General features: G+C 43.3%; 1 pseudogene; it reads left to right on the top strand.

Moving 5' to 3' along the window:
* The first annotated feature begins 259 nt into the window (after positions 1–259).
* Positions 260–377, top strand: LOC124616830 (annotated as a pseudogene).
* Positions 378–24,342: the final 23,965 nt, after the last annotated feature.

Raw genomic sequence — 24,342 nt, 5'->3', positions numbered from 1 at the left:
AGATGTGGTGCTACAGACGAATGTTGAAAGTTAGGTGGACTGATAAGGTAAGGAATGAGGTGGTTCCGCCCAGAATCGGATTGGAAAGGAATATGTGGAAAACACTGATAAGGAGAAGGGACAGGATGATAGGACTTCTGTTAAGACATGAGCGAATGACGTCCATCGTACTAGAGGGAGCTGTAGAGGGCCTAAACTGTAGAGAAAGACAGAAATTCCAATACATCCAGCAAGTAATTGATGACTTATGTTGCAAGGGGGCAACGGCCTTGCCGCAGTGGATACATCGGTTCCCATCAGATCACCGAAGTTAAGCGCTATCGGCCGTGGCCGTCACTTGGATGGGTAACCATCCGGGCCTCCACGTGCTGTTGCCATTTTTCGGGGTGCACTCAGCCTCGTGATGGCAGCTGAGGAGCTAGTAGTTGCGACTCCGGTCACAGAAAACCATCATAACGACCAGGAGAGCGGTGTGCTGACCAAACCCCTCCTATCCGCATCCTCATCTGAGGGTGACACGGCGGTCGGATAGTTCCTATGGGCCACTTGTGGCCTGAAGACGGAGTGCTTTATGTTGCAAGTACTACACTGAGATGAAGAGGTTGGCACAGGACAGGAATTCGCGGTGGGCCGCATCAAGCCAGTCAGAAGACTAATGACCCAAAAATTAAGGAGGCCACAGCTGCCGCTGTGCACTCGACAACCACCACAGGTTCCAAGGAAACTCAGGTAAAATACCGGCCCCACTGGCCTGTGTCCGTACAAATTGCGAACAGCCTTTCGCCTCGATGTTGGTGCGTCCGGGCACTACCGTCGACCTGGTGTAGCAAGAAAGGCGGTTCGTCCGAAACAGTGATAGCATTCCATTGATCCGCTGTTCAGTCTGGACAATCCAGTGCCCACTGACGTAGTAATTGATGATGTCTTTGTATCAACATTTGAAGACATAAGAGGCGTCTGTTGTCGATCGCCTCCTATTTTTCTTCTTTTTTTCGTTTGAGTCATCAGTCTCCTGACTGGTTTGATGCAGACCGCCACGAATTCCTCACCTGCCCGAACCTTTTATCTCATAGTAGCATCTATTGTTTGCTGGATGTATTCCAATTTCTGCCTTCCTCTGTAGTTTTTACCCTCTACAGCTCTCTCTCTCTCTCTCTCTGTTACTGCGGAAGTGATTCCCTGACGCCTTAACAAACGTCCTATCATCCTGCCCTTCTTATTGTCAATGTTTTCCATATATTCCTTTCCTCGCCGTTTCTGCGGAGGACCTCCTCATTTATTACCTTACTAGTCCACCTAATTTTCAACATTCTTCTGCAACACCTCATCTCCAATGCTTCGATTCTCTCCTGTCCCGGTTCAGTCTGGACAATCCGGTGCCCACTGACGTAGTAATACATCCATCATATAATTGAGGACGTATGTTGTATGTGCTACTCTGAGATGAAGAAGTTGGCACAGGGCAGGAATTCGTGATGGGTCGCGTCAAGCCAACCTGTCCCGGTCTCCCACAGTCCATATTTCACTACCACACAGTGCTGTGCCTCAAAACGTACAGAAATTTATTCTTCAAATTAACGTCCATGTTTGATACTAGCAGACTTCTCTTGGCCGGGAATGCCCTTTTTGTCAGGGCTAGTCTGTTTTTTGTGTCCTCCTTGCTCCGTCCGTCCTAGTTTATTTTGCTTCCAAGCTTTCACACCTCGGGAATCCTGCCAGGAATGTGTCGAAACCACTCCTCACAGAATCGCTTCTGTATTGGATTCCACAGGTGCACCAACACGCTACTAAGCCGGTTCTCCTATTGTTTTGGGTCATGACTGTAACTTGGTTTCTATAATTGAACCTACAGTTACTTAAAAATTGTAGATCACTTACATAGCAAGTGAATACTAGTGCCACCAAATAAATACACTACTGTTTGTAAAAAGTGAAACACTAAGACCGAGAGATGTCATGGCATTAAAATTTATTCCACCGTTTAGGGACATCTCCAATTCTGATTTCAATTTTCTCGCTGTTCTCTTTTCTGGTACAACTCATTACTTGCGTCTTTCTTTGATTTACTCTAAATTCATATTCTGTACTCATTAGACAGTTCCTTCCATTCAACAGATCCCGTAATTCTTCGTCACTTTCACTGAGTGTAGGAGTATCATCAGCTAATCTTATCATGATATTCGTTCACCTTGAATTTTAATGCCACTCTTGAACTACATTGAACAGCATGGGCGAAAAACAACATCTGCCTTGAAACTTCCTGGCAGATTAAAACCATGAACCGGACCGAGACTCGAACTCGGGACCGTGGCCTTTCGCGAGCAAGTGCTCTGCCATCTGAGCTACCCAAGCAGGAGTCAGGACCCGTCCTCACAACTTAAATCCTGCCAGTACCTCGTCTCCTACCTTGCAAACTTCACAGAAGCTCTCCTTCGAACCTTACAGAACTAGCACTCCAGGAAGAAAGGATATTGGGGAGACATGGCTTAGCCACAGCCTGGGGGAAGTTTCCAGAATGAGATTTACACTCTGCAGCGGAGTGTGCGCTGATATGAAACTTCCTGGCAGATTAAAACTGTGTGCCGGACCGAGACTCGAAGGTAAGAGACGAGGTACTGGCAGAACTGAAGCTGTGAGGACTGGTCGTGAGTCGTGCTGGATAGCCAGATGGTAGAGCACTTGCCCGGGAAAGGCAAAGGTCCCGAGTTCGAGTATTGGTCCGGCACATTGTTTTAATCTGCCAGGAAATTCATATCAGCGCACACTCCGCTGCAGAGTGAAAATCTCATTCTGGAAACATCTGTCTTTCTCTCCCTTTAATCTGAAAATTTCTTTCTTGATCTTCCAGTCTTATTGTTCTCCAATGGTTCTTGTACATATTGTATATTACGCGTATTTCTCTGTAGTTTACCTCTCTTTTTCTCATAATATCGAAAACCTTGCACCATTTTACATTGTAGAACGCTTTTTCCTTGTCGACAGGCCCTATGAACGTGTCTTGATTTTTCTTCAGTCTTGCTTCCGTTGTCAACCGCAACGTCCGAACTGACTCTCTGGTACCTTTACCTCCTCTAAAGCCAAAATGATAGTCACCTGACAGATCCTCAGTTTCTTTTCCATTCTTCTGTACATTATTCTTGTCATCAACCTTGATACTTGAGCTGTTAAGCTTCTCGTGCGATTATTCTCGCACTTGACTCACGCTGTCTTCGGAACTGTATGGATGATGTTCTTCCGAAAGTCAAATTGTATGTCGTCAGTCTCATACTTTCTAGAAACCAACGTGAATAGTCGTTTTATTGTCACTTCCACCAACGATTTTAGAAATTCCGACGAAATGTTATCTATCCCTTTTGCCTTATTTGATCTTAAGTCGTCCAAATGTCTTTCAAATTCTGATTCTAACAGTGGATCCATTATCTGTTTCCTGTTGTCTCCTGTTTCTTCTTCTATCATGCATCAGGGAAGTTCTCCATCTTACACAGGCCATCGACGTACTCTTTCCACCTATCCGCTCTCTGCTCTGCTTTTAACAGTGGAATTCCCATAGCACTGTTAATGTTACCGCCCTTACTTTTACTTTCAGGATACATTGTTTTGACATTCCTGTATGCTGAGACAATCCTTTCGACAATCATTTAGATTTTTTCACCTTTTCTCATGCAGTCATTTCGCTGTAGTTCCCTTCCATTTCCTGTTTGTTTCATTGCTACGTGAGTTGTATCTCTGTACTCCCGCATTTCCCTGAACACTTTTGTGCTTCCAACTTAAGTCGATTATCTGAAATATTTGTGATGTTACCCATAGCGGAGCCCTATGTTCAACCGTGTGCGCTGGTCGGTGTATTCCCAAGCACTAGTGGTTCCACCAGCCTGTCATCAGACCTGAGACAGACCGCCCTCTAAACTACTTTACAGAGCGGGTAAACCTCACCGTATTTTCACCGTCACTCAGTGACATTCCACAAATGTATTATCATGTTTATAAGACGATGCATAACGCACACGGAGGAAACGAGTAGGCGTTGCAACGACATTGTTTCTATATGTTCGTTCTACAGAAAACAACTTCATTCATCTAACGAGCAAACGTCTTCCCCGTTAGAAACGAATTAGTGTTGCTCGACTGGACAAGCTGAAGTAGTTACCAGCCGCACTAGCTGTATCTGCAGGTTGAATTAAATGTTTTATACTATCAGCTTAACACCACTATCAAACTAAGGACAGTTTGCGAGTGTAACTTCAATGTATTCTTATTGTTTCTACATAAACATCGCTAAGAACGTGTTAATTTTAAGTTTCAGTTTCGCCTCTCACATGCAATAACAGTCCGTCGTAATAGCCAGCTTATGACAACCAACTGATCCAGTTACCAAAAAGATTACAAAACGGGTTGTCTGTGGCGGAATGCTCGCTCAAATACAACACAACTCGATCCCTTGGAACTTACAATTCTCGGTCCCGATTTGCACAATATGACACGCGGATTTTTGTTATCCAAAAGTGACAGTTTACAAATAAAAATCGGAATTTCGGGCTTTCATCTTTCTCCCACGTTCATGTTCACTTTGCGGCACTCCACGGTCAGGTTTAATTCGTTACTACACAAAATGAATATTTCTGTTTGGAGCTCCTAATGCACACGTCCAAACAAGGTGATGGCTCAGCTCCGAACTTTCTTAGGTACTGTCCTCTGGCCGATACTCGTCATACTTTATCTAATATTAGCATTAAACCGCTCAATTTCGCGTCTTTTACGTTTGATCAGTCACTACCCAATACCTTTTATGAACAACTTATTACAAGAATAAATTTATAAAATGCACAGTTATCAAAATAACTCCCTCCTTATACAACAGAATTATCATAAAGTGTTTCTTGTTTCTATAAAATGTTTCTTGTTTCTCTGTTCCCATAAACTGGCTAGTTGCACTACACAAATATCCCCTGAGCGTATGACTGACTCTCTCTGTACAATCACAGTTCTCATGCTAAGCCAAAGCTAATATAACAGTATTAATTTATATTGAGTTGGTACATAAGGTTGTAGCGTTTTAACATAAGTTTAATAAACACAACAGATATACTTAACACAGTCATCAAGAATACATTCTCCTTCACTATTTATAACAGTCTGCCAACTGGGGTAACTTTTTGATTCCGCGACTGCAGTAATCACTTGCTTTTCAGGCGATGGACTCATCGAGCCGTGTTCGGAGCGCATTTTCATCCGGAAAGGAAGTTTCTTGAATGTTGTTCGATAGAGAGTGGAAAATGCGAGAATCTGAGGGCGCAACATCAGGTGAATAAGGTGGGTGCGAAATGACTTCGCAACCTAACTCCAGTACAGAGCTTTTCGACGGTGTAGCAAGACACCTCAGTTGCTGACATTAAATGTCAGCAGTGATGTTTACACCTCGGGGAAGCAATTCACAGTACAAGACACAGTCGCTGTGCTTATCATTATCTTCTGTGGATGTGCACAGGTCTTTGTACAGGGAGTTGCTGCTCTGTTTGCGCTCAACCATTCCTTTCTTTTGCGTGTAATAGCATGAAGACAGCGTTTCTCGTCACCAATAATGGTGGAGGGTACGAATGGTCGGTACTGTTCAGGAGTCAATTGATAAGGGGCAAGCATAGGTGCACATATGACCACCCGCTGATTTTTGTGATATTTGGCTCGGAGCATGCGGTACCCGTACACCCGACTTTTGAACCCTCTCCTTTGCATGTAAATGTCACACGATGGTGGAATCGCATCTGCCAGTTCTCGAGTACGCTGACGCGCATCACTGTGGCTTAATGGGTTTAAACGACATTCATCAAACGCCGAAGGTCTTCCTGAACGTGGATAGATACTGATAGCAAAACGATCATCGTTAAAACGAGACACCCATTTTCTTGCGGACGTTTTTCCATACACGGCGCATATGGCTCTGGCTGCCTTTGCTGCTATCACCCCTCTAATACTCTCAAACAGAAAATACGTCGGAAATATTTCTGATTTCTTCACTTAGCACTCCACTTTCTAGCACCCACTCACTGTCATCCAATGAAAAAAGACAATATGTAAACTTAAATACCCACAGTGGACTACGATAAAAAATGACAATCGATAAATAAACCTATAGCAATCGGGATAACGATTAGCAAAACAAAAACGCTCCAAACTTCTGCACCAACGTAATGAATACACATCATCATTCACACTAATAACTGAACTTATTTAATCAACTATAATGAACAGACGTCATCATATTTACAGAAGATACAGTTTTATTTCCAACATATACTGTTTTAATGACCTGTGATTTCAAAGTCCTTATGACGCTGACACCTTTCGCCCACAGTCATAAGTACTTGCAGCTAGCTACTGAATCGAATCGCACATCTGGTCACGTTATAACTATGACTCATATATGTAGCTGTCTGGTCACTGCTGTCCCACATACTTAGGCGTGATACAAGACGCTACGCCTCAGTATGCACTCAGTTTCAGCCTCACGTCAGTTGTTAGGGACCTTATCTTTGCCGCTTGCAGCCAGTGCATACCGTTGTACTGCTGCGTTGAAATGTGAAGTGATCAGTTTCTTGTGTGTACATCTGACGTGTGTACATCTGACGTAGAGCCACTCGGCCAGTTCATCCGAAATTACCTTTCCGGTGAAACCATCGGCCCCTTCTCCTTAGCTCACGCGGAGAGAATCCCGATAAATATCGTTCAGCAGATTTCTGCAGCTTTTTCTTGTTGATGATTGCGACAGTTCAGAATGGGCATATTTCGTTTAGTTCTCGCGGTTCTTCTCGTATAAAGGTGGCATTATGCTGGCCCCTGTGGCCTATTCGCACTGGCTGCCATTCGGAATTCCTGTCGCTGTTGCATATCGTTATTCTTGGAGTATGATCAATTGGCGGACGTCTTTCTGCGAGGGCATGATCTGAAATATCGCAAAACTTCCCACGCCAGTCTGAAAAGCAGTATTTTGTGCTTGGGCTTTGTTCGAGCAAGACATCTGCAGCCAAATGAATGGGGCTCTTGCTCCGTTCCTCCTCTCTTGACGTCAGGTACTTGCGACGAATTAATTAATGGATAAGGACTTTTATTTCTCGTACAGTTGCCGGTATGTTACCACGCCGTAAGTGCAAATCGTAGTATAACCAGGACTCAGACGAACTCGCAATGATATTCATAAAAGTCAAATCTTCTTCTGTTTCAATACGATTCTTCTATACTAGACACTTTTCGTTAACGAGGAATAGGCTCACGGACGATTTCGGCATATAATGTTGAACTGCGTTCCTGGGAATAGTTTGCGGTAGTGTGAAACGAAGGAAGACTTATGTGTCGATGTTCCAACAACACGATAATCTCTGGTGTCAGTCTCCTCTTCCATGCACTTTAGTTACGAAAGCATTTAACGGTACGCCCTTCCTTGAGTACCTAAGTGTTTAAACAGAGCACTTTAAATGATGTCATTAAATACACCTAGTCAATACAGCTTAAATATCAATGTTTACGTCAGCTATGAATCGCATTCAAAGGAAACACTCTTGTTGATAATCGGAATAATGTGTGTTCAAATATCACTGCGATATTGATTCTGACTGTCTTCCAAGAAACAAGCAGTCTACCAAAAGCCATAGTTAGATAGTACTAATTCTTCAACAACGCCTCAAGACGTTAATAATTCTATTTGGATGACTCGACAATACCCACATGCACAGATCTTCAACAATGCTACTAAGCCGTTAATAATTCAATTCGGTTAATTCGGTGTAAGTCACATTTCAGTACACTGAAGCCCCAAAGAAACTGGCATAGGCATGCGTATTCAATACAGAGATACGTAAAAAGGCAGAATACGGCCCTGCGGTCGGCGACGCCTATATAAGACAAGTGTCTGGCGCAGTTCTTACATCGGTTACTGCTGCTGCAGAGGCAGGTTAATAAGATTTAAGTGAGTTTGAACATGGTGTTACAGTGGTGCACGAGCGATGGGACTCAGCAACTCGGGGATAGCGATGAAGTAGGAATTTTCCAGTACGACCTTTTCACGTGTGTCCCGTGAATATCAGGAATCCGGTAAAACATCAAATCTCCGACATCGCTGAGGCCGAAAAAAGATCCTGTCAGAACGGGACCAACGACGACTGAAGAGAATCGTTCATTGTGACAGAAGTGCCAACCCTTTCGCAAACTGTTGCAGATTTCACTGCTAGGCCATCAATAAATGTCAGCGTGCGGTTCATTCAACGAAACATCGTCGATATGAGCTTTCGGAGCCGAAGGCCCATCTGGTGTACCCTTGATGACTGCACGACACAAATATTTACGCCTCACCTGGTCCCGTCAACACTGACATTGGACTGTTGATGACTGGAAACATGTTGCCTGGTCGGACGAGTCTCGTTTCAAACTGTATCGAGCGGATGGACGTGCACGGGTATGGAGACTACCTCATGGATCCATAAATCCTGCATGTCAGCAGGGAAGTGTTCAATCTGGTGGAAACTCTGTAATGGTATGTGGCATGTACAGTTGGAGTGATATGCGACCCCTGATACGTCTCTATACGACTCTGACAGGTGACACGTACCTAAGCATCCTGTCTGATCATCTGCATCCATTCATGTCCATTGTGCATTCTGATGGACTTGGGCAATTCCAGCAGGACAATGCGACACCACACACGTCCACAATTGCTACAGAGTGACTCCAGGAACAGTCTTCTGAGTTTAAACACTTCCGCTGGCCACCATATTCCCCAGACATGAACATTAATGAGCATATATGGAATGCCTTGCAACGTGCTGTTCAAAAGAGATCTCCACCCCCTCGTACTCTTCCGGATTTATGGACAGCCCTGCAGGATTCATGGTGTCAATTCCCTCCAGCACTACTTCAGACATTAGTCGAGTCCATGGCACGTCGTGTTGCCGCACTTCTGCTTGTTCGCGGGGGTCTACACGATATTAGACAGGTGAAGAAGTTTCCATGGCTCTTCAGCGAATCGTTCATTGATTTTCCTCCATCTATCAGATTAAACTGGTTAAACAAGCTTTAGCAGTTCGTAAAACTTCGTTATAGTTCATTAGTTATTGTTTCCCAATGTGCAAAATAATCAGTTTAAATCGTTGAAATATTTGCAGTCGGAGATATTGCTGTACTTCCGATTCTAATCTTCCGGTAAGAACAGTTTCTGTTATTTAACTGTGAATTTAAACTTCTAGTAACTTGCAGTGAGCTATAGGATTAATCATTTAAAATTGCCTGATCAATCTTCAAGCATCTAGAAAGTCTCAGATTAAAGATTACTGCATCAACTAGTTCTTGCAACTGAGCCATCTTAATATGTCTTCTCAGAACTAATTACATTCAAATCGTTCATCGTACAGACTCGATATCGCCAAATCTGAAGTTTGTGAACAATGATGTCCATACCTACAACACCCTATACCACAACATTTTAATGTTAACAGTCGGACAACAGATACAGAAGTGAATTCAATTTTATGTGCAGTTATTAATGAGACATTTTTAATAATTAAATTTAATCTCGACAGTGTCTTCCATGGTGTCTGCCAGTCGCTGGTCGTCGGCTGGACCCGTTGCCTAGCTCGATCGTGGGTCATGAAACAAATACAAAACAAATATTTTCAGTATATTAACTCATAGGCAGTGTGTTCCAGTTCCGTTAGGACTGCTTGTGTGAAATTCCAAGCTGTAATGCTATCTACTTGCGAGCTGTACGGTTACGCTTCTTGAGGTTTCAAAGACAGGTATGTAGAAAGTTGAAGCGCATTGCTGCGCTAAGCATCCAGGCCGTGAACGTAACAGTATGTATCTGACACTCATCACAGAATGGCGGTGGAGCAGTGAGTCAACATTAAGTTTTTCGAGTCCTCCAGCATTTGTGGGCGAGAATTCGTCGAATTCGACCCGAATACCGAGAGGCAGATTACCGGTTGCTCCTCAATGACGATTCCCCAGCCCACAGAGCGAAGATTGTGCACAACGTTTTGGCCAACGAATGGATCACAGTTCTGGATCGCCCACCGTATTCGCCAGATTCGGCCCCAGCCTACATCTGGCTGTTCCCCAAATTGAAGCTGGCAATGAAAGGACACCTTTATGATACCGTTAAAGATATCCAAGAAAACTATACTGCAGTACTAAATGCAACTGCAAAAAAAAGACTGCAGTGACTGTTTCAAAACACTTTTAAAATGGTTTCAGCTGTGTGTTGATTCAGGGGGAGACTATTTTGAATAAATACAATGATTTTTTGAACGTAATCCGTGACTGTTATTTTTCATAGTCGCGGTCCTAACAGATTTGGGCACACTGCGTATAAAATCTGTAATACAAAATTGTAACATACATTCCTACTTGCCTGGCGTCCTACTTGCCTGGCGTCGGAATCTTTCAGTAGAGTTAAAATCTTCTGTGTTGTTAGGCCGCGTCATATTTCCTCTAAAATAATAGACGTTACGACCCCTCTGCTACGATCTTCTTCAGGATGTTTCGGTGTCCAGTATTGCTAGAACAATGCCAGAGACCAGTGTCGCAATTTCTTATAAAGGGGAGTTTTCCCGCGTTTGTGCTGGAGAATTGGGAGTATAGGTTAAGATTCTTGTGGCTACCATTGGTGGGCCATCATCATAGGCTAATATTCCCGCGCTGATGCAGAAGAAGGGTCGTTATTGGCTAAACTCTTGGGGATACTATTGGTGGCCCATTGGCATTGGATAGAAAGGCACTATTCCACACACGCTGGAGAAGTGTTATTGGCTTAAATTCCTCCTGCTGCTATTGGTTGGCCATCATCATTGGCTAGATGCGAAACGAAGAATGGGCTCCGAGAAGCGGTTGAAATTTCCAAGAATGCATGTAATTTCAATAGAGAGGACGACTATAGGCTTCCGGCATCGTTGCTCCCCGCCACCGAGGAAGTGGATATGCGGCCGCGGTGTGCGAACAATATAAACAACGCGCTGCAAGTCACCACGGCGGACAATAATATTTTGGGTGAACATTTCCCCTCTCTTGCTCTGTCCGTTTCGCATCTAGCCGATGATGATGGCCAGCCAATAGCAGCAGGAGGAATTTCAACCAATAATCCTTCTCCAGCGTAAGTGTGGAATACTGCCTTTCTGTCCTATGCCCATGGGCCACCAGTAGTATCCACAGTTTTAGCTAATAAGCCCCTTCTGCACCAGCGTGGAATATAAGCCTATGACGATGGCCCATCAAGAATTTTAACCAATACTTACACATCTCCAGCACAAACGCGGGAAAATTCCCCTTTATAAAAGAACGCGACACTGGTCTCTGACACTGTTATAGCAATAGTGGACACCGAAACATCCTGAAGAAGATCCCAGCAGAGGGGTCGAAACGTCGATTATTTTAGAGGAAATATGATGCGGCCTAACAACCCAGAAGATTTCAGCTTTAATGACAAGGGTCACGAAAGCCTGTAGATTTACGTATGACCTTGCAGTGCTTGTCACGATGTATCGTAAACATTAGAATCTGCATCCCTACAGCAGATAATGACGCTTTTCAGAGTTACGGCATACTTATGCACTCTGTTACCATCTACTCTGCACTGAAACCAAGAAGTCTCTACAGGTATCAGTGGGAGGGTTGGTTGTGGAGGTGATGAGAGGAGTGTCAGTTTTTTTGTCTCCCTCCCCCCTCCCCCTACGCCGGCCGGTGTGGCCAAGCGGTTCTAAGCGCTTCAGTCTGGAACCGCGCGACCGCTACGGTCGCAGGTTCGAATCCTGCCTCAGGCATGGATGTGTGTGATGTCCTTAGGTTAGTTAGGTTCTAAGTTCTAGGCGACTGATGATCTCAGATGTTAAGTCCCATAGTGCTCAGAGCCATTTGAACCCTTCCCTTTCTCCCACATCATCACACTAAAGATGCCACGGATCCCTGATGGAAACTGTAAATTTCGTTGTTGATATGCGAAACAAAAGAAAAGTACGAAAGGTAAGGAGAGGATAACGAGAGAAGAAGAGACGGAGGAAAGAAGAGTTGTAAGAATGGCGTGAAAGGAGATATAATGCTGTTGTTTAACTGGCTATCGAAATATGACGTCTCGAAATAAGGGAGACAACATAACCCACAGATGTGCCCAGACGACGTGGCTGTAATTCTGTGAATTACTTGCAGAAGTGCGCATCGCTGCTTGAGAAAGCTCGGCGCTCATGCCGGCGGCTGGAGCGAGAAGTACATTCGCGAAGGCGCCTCAGACACAACTACGACGTTTAACGCCGTGCGCAAAGAGACGATAAACGAGCCGAGTGGCAAGTATTAAGTGCCGGCGCCAGTTACGGCGGCGCGGGGGCGAACGAAACAGCGGCAGAGACACGCCGTGGCCAATAATTCCGAGATATTGTGTGCCCGGGGTGGGGCCGCACGGCAAACAGGAGAGGTCCGCAAACAGAGCCCTGCGGCAAACACGGCCGCCCTGCATAAATCCTCATCTGGCCGCGTCGCGGGCACGCAAATCGCCGACAAATGCTCCCTCAATTTCCTGTGCGCCACTCCAGATCGATTCCATATTTCACCGGACCCCCGCCCCTTAGTTCTCCGCTCCCTTACTCGGTCGGCGTCGTAATACTTTCTCTGAGCTGCAGTGTAAGCACTCTTCATTCTATTCCCAGCATGTCCAGTAACTCTCCTTATAAAACTGATCGGCATGAAAAATACGTACCGCTCCTGGTTTACGTTTACAGAATTACAAAGGCAACTTATTTCATTTACATATTTTACTAAGCACATTGGTGCATCATTTTCTAAATATCTATTATTTTCAAAGAAAAGCTTTTTTCTTTGTTACTTGCTTAACCTACTATTGATTCAGATTATAAAACAGTAAATATAAGAGAATTTAAAGAGGAAAATCAAATGAAATATAGTTCTAAAAATTCGTGATCTATTTTGTTGATTAACTAACAAAACTGCTGAAACAGGCTATCTTCAGATTTAAGTCCAGAATAAACAAAAAACTATTAATTACTCCCTGTTACCTGAGCTATTTGTAAAACAATAATACTTAATCATGTATGTACTGATATGTGCTTTTGTGTTACTTGTATGCTTATCACAAATGCAAAATACGAATAAAAGGCGTTAAACTGTAATATGAAGAACTGTAATAAATCTACCAGCACTCTCCATGCAGAGCAATAGTTACAACCTGGCGGTAATTATCTCCTAGGATAAAACGAAATTTTCTGAGAGGTAACAACAAAAAGGGCTTTATCACGATTATTTTTAAAAACTTCATCTGTGTTATCACTATCTCGTTCACTCTAGCAGCGTGTGAAGCGATGGAGAGGGAGCCACAGCTTATGAAACCGACGTATGAAAGCAGTTTGTTGCAATTCGCTTATAATCAAGCGAATATGACCACAAAAAATACCACCACTGGCCATTTCCTCGGCAAGTCTAGTGGTCCACTCACCACCATTCACTGTTTCCTCAGCCAGCGGTTCAGTCGTTGATCGTGCCAGTTAATACGCTATGTAAAATGCACAGATGTTCCAACTCCACAACCTTCTCCAAGCATTTCGCATCGTTTCTCGAGGAACGGAAGTAGACGAGTGCAATATTTTTCAAATGAACTGGCAAAACAATTGGTAGAATTAAATAATTATTATATCGATTTTCGGTCACCATAGGTTGCAAATAAATAAATTGGTTAGCTGTACCACTTCTAAACATTTCCTTGACCATATGATAGCGTGGTCGACATCGCGATTAATGGTTTCTGTTTTGAACGGGCAAAGGCGGAAAAAGAGGAAGACATACATGCAAGAATAACGGGCAAAATGCTTATTTCCAAATTGGCCTAACTTATTGATTTCTTTGCCCAAGTAATTAGATTTAATCATGGCTTGTAGGGATCGGCGCAAGATAATTTTCTTCTAATTTAGGAGCTTTCGCAATGTAGTCTGAAGTTGAGAGCATTTAGACGTGCCAAAAAGGTTAATGATGCTTCACATAAGAAATATGACATGTCCATCCACTGCTGAAATAAACCTGCACGTGTCAACAAAAACAAATTCTAGTCGCAGCTACTTTTCCTGCTTTGCATAACTGCAAAGTTCCTGTGTTCTAATATCAGTTTCAGTGAATGACGGAATTTTCTGTCACTGTGAAATTCGAATTATTCTACTTCTTCGTTGATCCTCCAAAGATAACGCACAGAAAATTTCTTTGAAGAAAGAATGCAAGAACCAGGAACATTTCGATGATTGCTTCGTAGCGAAAGTAGATTGTAATCGAGAAAGAAGCCTTAAGAGCATTGTTTCCATGAAGCACAACACACACGTATGAATGAGAATTTCAACTGTGGTAACATATAAAAAAGGAATAATAACTTACTTGGAGCATGAATAGCAATGTATGTGGACCAAAACCATCATCTCATTAACATATCATTTACTGATTAAATTAAACACTTAAAATATACCTAATTTATCTAAACATTAACTATATACGGTATTATGAAAATAACATAATTCTTCAAAAACAAAAACAAAAGTTTTCGTTTTAAATTTTAGTTAGGTGTTAATCGTTGTTTGTGGTACTGGCTACTATCTGAAATCGTCCTGTGGTAATTGTCTCAGGAAGGTTGGGAACTGCTGATCTTAAGCAAAGCATTTTAGAACGTTCGAATTTCTTCATCTACGGTTTTAGTAAGATCGCATTTCAGAACCACTAAATGTTGTGCTCCTGCAATAATGCTTCAGGAACGCCTACTGTGCCGACTTTTACTGAAGAAGTGTCTACGCTAGTGTATTATTGATATCTTACTTTCACTCATTCTGCGACTACATTATTCTTCATCATTTACAAATGCGTATAGTTTAACTTCAAACCGTACTTTGTGTCATATAGACCCCCAGTTCCATTCAAATCTTCGTCTTCTGTACTTTCACCCACAAGAAATTTCCTGTCTTTGGTATTGTTTCTTTTGCATTTTATTCCTTTTCCTTAGTTTGGTTTTGGTTTGTCTATGAAGAGGCATCTTAGGTGCAATGTCTGTGTGCCATTTGCTGTTTTGGGATTTCGTTCTCTTCCTCCAATAAGGCTACAGTGTACGAGCAAGACTGTAGTACTTTCAGCTTTACACGGCCAGTACACAGGCAGAGAATTAACCTTAAGAGAGCGAGGGAAGCCAAGGAAAACCCAAAGCTGGATGAGTGACCCTCCAGAATGTGCACCTTTCCCTTGCTTGCGTGCAAGAAGTCTGATGATACGTATTACACTTTTCGTCTTTAACAAACAGCTTCGAGCAATGATTTCTTTGCACGCCCATAATTGTGTAATACAATGACAGTGTATGATTAAAGAATGCTAGAACAGGAAATGCGTTGACTCCGACAATTTGATCGCTGTTATCTCACTTATTGCCCCATACTGGGCTGCATGCACTGCTGTTTTTCCAGTGTCTCACTTCTTCGAAAGGAAGCTCAGAGGTAGCTACTGGACAATCAACACGACAAATACCAAAACGAGCGCACTCGATGGTGATGTTTCATGCTCTGATACGAAAGAATTTACTCAAGAAAAATCAACGAGCAGAAAATGCAGCACAAATTACCGACAGCAGAACTCGAAAAAGAGCTGCAAGAGAATTTAGATGTGTGGTAAACATTAATTTGAGTATCATAAAGCATTCAATGGCGGTAATGAAGATGAGAGAAATGACGAAATGATGTATTTGAAATGTGAAAATGCATAACCCACAAGTGGACGTCGGTCGATTAATTTTAAACCTGAGGTGTAATCACAGACTGTTCGTACTGAAAGTAAAAACGCATTCCTTTTGTAGGCAGTAGTATATACACTACTGGCCATTAAAATTGCTACACCACGAATTTGACGTGCTACAGACGCGAAATTTAACCGACGGGAAGAAGATGCTGTGATATGCAAATGATTAGCTTTTCAGAGCATTCACACAAGGCTGGCGCCGGTGGCGACACCTATAACGTGCTGACATGAGGAACGTTTCCAACCGATTTCTCACACACAAACAGCAGTTGACCGGCGTTGCCTGGTGAAATGTTGTCGTGATGTCTCGTGTAAGGAGGAGAAATACGTATCATCACGTTTCCGACTTTCATAAAGGTCGGATTGTAGCCTATCGCGACATTGCTGCTCACTTTGGTCGAGATACAATGACTGTTAGCAGAATATGGAATCGGTGGGTTCGGGAGGGTAATACGGAACGCCGTGCTGGATCCCAACGGCCTCGTATCATTAGCAGTCGAGATGACAGGCATCTTATCCGCATGGCTGTAACGGATCGTGCAGCCACGTCTCTATCCCTGAGTCAACAGATGGGGACGTTTGCAAGACAACAACCATCTCCACGAACAGTTCGACGACGTTTGCAGCAGCATGGACTATCAGCTCGGAGACCATGGCTGCGGTTACCCTTGACGCTGCATCACAGACAGGAGCGCCTGCGGTGGCGTACTCAGCGATGAACCTGGGTGCACGAATGGCAAAACGTCATTTTTTCGGATGAATCCAGGTTCCGTTTACAGCATCATGATGGTCGCATCCGTGTTTGGCGACATCGCAGTGAACGCACATTGGAAGGGTGTATTCGTCATCGCCATACTGGCGTATCACCCGGCGTGATGGTATGGGGTGCCATTGGTTACATGTCTCGGTCACCTCTTGTTCGCATTGACGGCACTTTGAACAGTGGACGTTACATTTCAGATGTGTTAGACCCGTGGCTCTGCCCTTCATTCGATCCCTGCGAAACCCTACATTTCAGCAGGATAATGCACTACCGCATGTTGCAGGTCGTTTACGGGCCTTTCTGGATACAAGAATTTGTTCGACTGCTGCCCTGGCCAGCACATTCTCCAGATCTCCCACCAATTGAAAACGTCTGGTCAATGGTGGCCGAGCAACTGGCTCGTCACACTACGCCAGTCACTACTCTTATGAACTGTGATATCGTGTTGAAGCTGCATAGGCAGCTGTACCTGTACACGCCATCCAAGCTCTGTTTGACTCAATGCCCAGGAGTATCAGGAGTACTACGTCCAGAGGTGGTTGTTCTGGGTACTGATTTCTCGGGATCTATGCACCCAAATTGCGTGAAAATGTAATCACTTGACATTTCTAGTACAATATATTTTTTCAATGAATATGCGTTTATCATCTGCATTTCTTCTTGGTGTAGCAATTTTAATGGCCAGTAGTGTATGTTTCCACGGTGGCTAGGAAAACAGGGAATTGTTTCAACTTGAGAAAAGGACAAACTTTATTGTGATAACTATACTGCTCAGCTTAGTAAGTATAATTCAGACTTGAATATCCGCGTGAAGATGGGTACTCTTATTACCACGACATGGTGGTACAACATGGAAAATACACTCCTGGAAATTGAAATAAGAACACCGTGAATTCATTGTCCCAGGAAGGGGAAACTTTATTGACACATTCCTAGGGTCAGATACATCACATGATCACACTGACAGAACCACAGGCACATAGGCACAGGCAACAGAGCATGCACAATGTCGGCACTAGTACAGTGTATATCCACCTTTCGCAGCAATGCAGGCTGCTATTCTCCCATGGAGACGATCGTAGAGATGCTTGATGTAGTCCTGTGGAACGGCTTGCCATGCCATTTCCACCTGGCGCCTCAGTTGGACCAGCGTTCGTGCTGGACGTGCAGACCGCGTGAGACGACGCTTCATCCAGTCCCAAACATGCTCAATGGGGGACAGATCCGGAGATCTTGCTGGCCAGGGTAGTTGGCTTACACCTTCTAGAGCACGTTGGGTGGCACGGGATACATGAAGACGTGCATTGTCCTGTTGGAACAGCAAGTTCCCTTGCCGGTCTAGGAATGGTAGAACGATGGGTTCGATGACGGTTTGGATGTACCGTGCACTATTCAGTGTCCCCTCGACGATCACCAGTGGTGTACGGCCAGTGTAGGAGATCGCTCCCCACACCATGATGCCGGGTGTTGGCCCTGTGTGCCTCGGTCGTATGCAGTCCCGATTGTGGCGCTCACCTGCACGGCGCCAAACACGCATACGACCATCATTGGCACCAAGGCAGAAGCGACTCTCATCGCTGAAGACGACACGTCTCCATTCGTCCCTCCATTCACGCCTGTCGCGACACCACTGGAGGCGGGCTGCACGATGTTGGGGCGTGAGCGGAAGACGGCCTAACGGTGTGCGGGACCGCAGCCCAGCTTCATGGAGACGGTTGCAAATGGTCCTCGCCGATACCCCAGAAGCAACAGTGTCCCTAATTTGCTGGGAAGTGGCGGTGCGGTCCCCTACGGCACTGCGTAGGATCCTACGGTCTTGGCGTGCATCCGTGCGTCGCTGCGGTCCGGTCCCAGGTCGACGGGCACGTGCACCTTCCGCCGACCACTGGTGACAACATCGATGTACTGTGGAGACCTCACGCCCCACGTGTTGAGCAATTCGGCGGTACGTCCACCCGGCCTCCCGCATGCCCACTATACGCCCTCGCTCAAAGTCCGTCAACTGCACATACGGTTCACGCCCACGCTGTCGCGGCGTGCTACCAGTGTTAAAGACTGCGATGGAGCTCCGTATGCCACGGCAAACTGGCTGACACTGACGGCGGCGGTGCACAAATGCTGCGCAGCTAGCGCCATTCGACGGCCAACACCGCGGTTCCTGGTGTGTCAGCTGTGCCGTCCGTGTGATCATTGCTTGTACAGCCCTCTCGCAGTGTCCGGAGCAAGTATGGTGGGTCTGACACACCGGTGTCAATGTGTTCTTTTCTCCATTTCCAGGAGTGTAGAAGGAGCGGTGGAGCATTAGCAAAGACACCAGATCCAAATTCGGAAGGATTTTCGCTGGTTAGGTTTCATGTGATTTCCCTTGACTAATTGAGCGAACTCTTACATGGTTCCTTTGAATATACCATAGCGGATTTTATAGCAGAAGTGACAAGTGGACCACCTGACAAATGGATTTTTGTATTTTTTATTTTTATCGTACATGAAGTCTAGCACTCAAATATCAATCACCAAGAACAGTTCGATGCAACTCTAAAACTGTTCTCTAGAAAATCGACTTCGAAGTAGTCCCACCGTATTCAGTACACCAAAGAGAAGTCAGTTTCACTCGACTGATCCGTGCTTCTGTCCGGTACAGTGCTAGCCTACCAAATGTGTAGCACGGATTCAGTTCCTAGTCCCTGTACGACCCCCGTATCTAGCTTTCTTTATCTGTCCTCTATATATAAGAATTGAAATGTATGTCATAAGAAAGAAGGCCAAAGAGCCTGCTAGTGATATTTAAAATACTGTGATAAGATCGCTTCTAAATAAAAGAGGGCGCAGCCCTCACTTTCTTCTGCGAGCAACGGGAACAAGCACTGCTGTTTCGTGCTATTTTTCTTGTTTCAGCTACCATTGTGTAAGCGTCAATAGATTAGTCTCTCATTAACTAATAATATACTGAATTCACTGAACGTTTATTTGGTCAATTTATTTCGAACCCAGACTATATCCTTGCATATTAACGCTATGTAAATCAGCTTTTCATTTAGAGCTATCGCGTGAAATGAGACGCAAAATTTCAACATGGGACATGTCTGTCAGTGGCGTAATATGAAATGCTAATTTATCAGATCATCCTCTTTTATTTGTGCATGAACCTACAATCTCTCAGAAACTAAGTCCGACATTTAATTAACCGTATAGCATAACGTGATTGACGGATCGCTTTATGCATATATAGTACTTTTCACAATTACGACAGTCCACGTTTCTAGTTCAGTGAATTCTTCCTCTATGAGTCTGAGGTAAACTACAATGGTCAATATCAGAATTCTTTATGAGTAATAGTCTTTTTGGAGCGGACTTGTCAAGAAAATTAAGTGATTGGCCCCTGAGGAGGCGAAAGTAATATCTGTATTCTTTACTTCCTTTATCCTCCTTCATTCTTCCCAGGTAGTGGGCAACTCACGACCGGACAATATTTTAAACAAAGGTGTATGTGCCATGAACATTGCCTTGAAGTGTAAAATACATAAGCGCGATAAACAATCTAATTTTTAATTTTTTAATCTCATACAATCTTTTACAAAATTTAAGTAATTAAAAATTAACGTTTACAATGAAAACTGGATTTCTTTGCTGTGTGTAATTAGAAATAAGAGGTGCATTTTTCATAAAATATAGCGATTAGGTATCCGCTAATTAGCAAATATTTGATGAATTTTATATTTAAATGACGTAGGCATTCGAATGAAGAGAAAAGCCGGAAAAAATTACGACGAAAACGAGATTGAGACAAGCGATTACCAGTCTCGAGCGCTACAGAGTTTTCCCATCGTTATGTATTTTAAACTTAGGGAATTGCTAGTAGAACACGCACATGACTTTAAAAATTTGCATCAACCAGAATCGAGTCTAGTACCCCTACGGAGCACGCGAGCATTCTACCACACAGCCACACGACCTGCCGAGAAAAATCGACCATGCTTTAGCATATGAAAGGCCACTGGAAAACAAAGTCGATTTACTCGAGAGTTTTTGAGAGCTACACCGAACTATTTTGAAGGTTAATACTTGAGTACTGGACTTCACATACAATAAATATAAAAATTTACAACAGTCCGACTGACGTGTGGTCTCCCTGTGAGTGGATCGGGCAGATTGCTAGAACATACCGAGATACAGTGGATCGCGTCGGTTACTGAGAAGTATCGACCTTCTGACGACATTCACGGAAGGTTTACAAACAGTAAAACTGTGACACATACAACATTTAAACACTGAGTTGCAATTCAAGCTTAGTTTACAGAAACCGATGAATGTTGTTGCAGTCTTCCGTTTGAAGACTGAATTGACGCAGCTCTCCCCGCTACTCTATCCCGTTGCAAGAATCTTCATCTCTTAATAACTACTGCAACCTACATCTTTCTAAATCTGCTTACTGGTTTCATCTCTTGGCCTCACTTTACAGTCCCTCCCCCCTCCCCCACTTCCCTCCAGTACTTAACTGGTGATTCCTTGATGCCTCGGAATGTGTCCTATCAATCAAACCCTTCTACAAAGCAGATTGTGTGACAAATTTCTTTGTTCCTCTATTTTGTTCAATATCTCTTGATTAGTTACATGATGAAATAACCATCTAATTTTCACATTCTTCTGTTGAAACACATTTCAAAACCTTCTATTCTTTTCTTGTCTAAACTGTTCATCGTCTCTACGTTTCTCTTCCATACATGGCTACACTCCTTACTAATACATTCAGAAAAAATTTCCTAGCACTTAAATCTATATTCTAAGTTAACGGATTTCTCTTCTTCAGAAAAGCTTTTCCTGCCATTGCCAGCCTACATTTCATGTCCTCTCTACTTCTGCCATTATCAGTTATTTTAGTGCACTAATAGCAAAACTAATCTACTACTATTAGTGTCTCGTTTCCTAATCTAATTCCTTCCACATCACCTACTTTACTTCGTCTCATTCAGTTACCCAACTTTTGTTTTTGTTGATGTTCGTCTTATACCCTTCTTTCAAGACCTTTCCTTTCCGTTCAACTGCTCTTCCAAGTCCTTTGCTCTCTCTGACAGAATTATGTGCCATTGGCAAACCTCAAAGCTTTTATTTCATCTGCCTGGGCTTTGATTCCTATTCCAAACTTGAATTATATAAATCTTCTTTATTTTGATACCAATATTAGTGGGCTTGTCTCTGTACTGCTTAGTTTTAAGTGAGAGCCTCTGACAAGTAGTTCGAACGTTAGCTCGCTGTAAAATGTTTTTGTAGAGCCTGAGGAGAGATTATAGAAAACATTAAATGAATTGATGATCTGAAATTCTTTGAGCATAAGATGTTATAGAGATTTTTATGTAGAAAAGTGAATAAACGGAAGATTAATGACACAGCATACAATTTTTTGAAGTTTTGAACAATTGGCAAAAGTTCCTGGGGCCGTGATGAGGAATACTCAACGCCAATCTCAAGAGTACAGTGAAAAAAATCAATTTCGAAGATATATGTACAAACACTTGTTTAATATGCTTGCGGTTGTGAAGATTGAGGAGGAAGGTGAAGGTAATTACATTGCTCGTCAGCATCTTCAACAAACGAACTTGCCTTCCGTTTGTACGCTCATAATTAATTCTATAGCAGAGAGGTGTTGCGACGCAGAGGGGGAGAGAGAGAGAGAGAGATTTCATGTCATAGTGAGACACGGCAGCGAATCACTCTGTAATTCAGTGCTGAACAACTAAAACCGTCCAGAGCCACCTGCTTACTACCCTGGCCACCACACGTCACGAGGAACAAGGATTAGAATGGGCGCAAGAACACCACGTTTGGACGCCTAAAGCATGGGTACATGTCGCAAGCACTGATGAATCGCGGAACACTTTAATTCACACCGGTGCCAGAGGACGTCCAAAACCGTATGTGGTGAAGCTTACCGCTTGCCAAAAGTGCACCATTCAAGCGAATGTTGGAGGAATTCTCGAGTTGTGAAATGGGCCTCCTAATAAGTTAGATCAGTTTCTGTCATTTATCATATGCTAAGCCCGGTGCGTTCAGATAACACCGGGTTCCAGTCAGAAAAGACCTAAATAATATTTGTTAAAGTGATTTTTCTTTCAGAGTCAGATAAATTTCAGTACCACTCAGGGCATTAACTTACAAGCAGTGTCCTAGAAACAAGTTTCTGTTAGTCACCTTCATTTTATTAAGGCTAAAATGCGAACATTATTACACAGTACAATCGGTACAATACTTCAAAGCTACTTCTGCAGTTAATTTGCACTTCTAGTATATTCACAGCTAACTATACACGGTCTCATCCAAACTACCGGTACACGCCTACGTAATGCGGAAGTGACCACTTGATGTCACGAGAGGCAGACCCGCCAGGTATTTTAGGAGGCGGGGAGTGCTGTACCACTGTAAGTATGCTGTTTGGGTTTTTATGTTGGTAACACCACGTAGCGCTCTATGTGAAAATCACTGACTGTGGTGTGTGAAGTCTGTGGCTGGTTTGAATTGTTGGAATATTTGCTATTGTAGTGTTGGGCAGTTGGATGTGAACAGCGCGTAGCGTTGCGCAGTTGGAGGTGAGCCGCCAGCAGTGGTGGATGTGGGGAGAGAAATGGCAGAATTTTGAGAGCGGACGATCTGGATGTGTTTCCATCAGAAAGAGGAAATTTGTAATACTGTATGTCATAAACTGATATATATATATATATATATATATATATATATATATATATATCAGTTTGTTCTCCATCAAAATCTTTCGTTTGATAACTATGCCTATCGTTAATTAGTGCCTTCAGTAGTTAGAATCTTTTATTTAGCTGGCAGTATTGGCGCTCGCTGTATTGCAGTAGTTCGAGTAACGAAGATTTTTGTGAGGTAAGTGATTCATGAAAGTTATAGGTTATTGTTAGTCAGGGCCATTCTTTTGTAGGGATTGTTGAAAGTCAGATTGCGTTGCGCTAAAAATATTGTGTGTGAGTTCAGTGTTGATCAGAATAAGTAAAGAGAGAAATGTCTGAGTACGTTCAGTTCTGCTCAGCTGTTTGAAAATCAAATAACGTAAGCGGTTTATCAGCGCAGTAATTCATTAATCTTTCTAAGGGGACGGTACATAGGGAATGAATTACTGTGCTGATAAACCTCTTACGTTATTTGATTTTCAAACAGCTGAGCAGAACTGAACGTACTCAGACATTTCTCTCTTTACTTATTCTGATCAACACTGAACTGACACACAATATTTTTAGCGCAACGCAATCTGACTTTCAACAATCCCTACAAAAGAATGGTCCTGACTAACAATAACCTATAACTTTCATGAATCACTTACCTCACAAAAATCTTCGTTACTCGAACTACTGCAATAAAGCGAGCGCCAATACTGCCAGCCAAATGAAAGATTCAAACTGCGGAAGGCACTAACTACTGATAGGCATAGTTATCAAATGAAAGATTTTGATAGAGAACAATGTATTTTACTTAATAATGTTCAAAAGTCACCACATATATATCAGTTTATGATATATAATATTACAAATTTAGTCTTTCTGATGGAATCACGTCCAGATCGTCCACTCTCAAAATTCTGCCATCTCTCTCCCCACATCCACCACCGCTGGCGGCTCACCTACAACTGTGCAACGCTACGCGCTGTTCACATCCAACTGCCCAACACTACAGTAGTAAATATTCCAACAATGCAATCCAGCCACAGAATTCACACAGCACAGTCAGTGATTTTCATATAGAGCGCTAAGTGGTGTTACCAACATAAAACC

The sequence above is a fragment of the Schistocerca americana genome, chromosome 5 (assembly GCF_021461395.2).
Source record: "Schistocerca americana isolate TAMUIC-IGC-003095 chromosome 5, iqSchAmer2.1, whole genome shotgun sequence".
NCBI lineage: Eukaryota > Metazoa > Arthropoda > Insecta > Orthoptera > Acrididae > Schistocerca > Schistocerca americana.
This window is presented reverse-complemented; position numbering and strand designations above follow the sequence as displayed.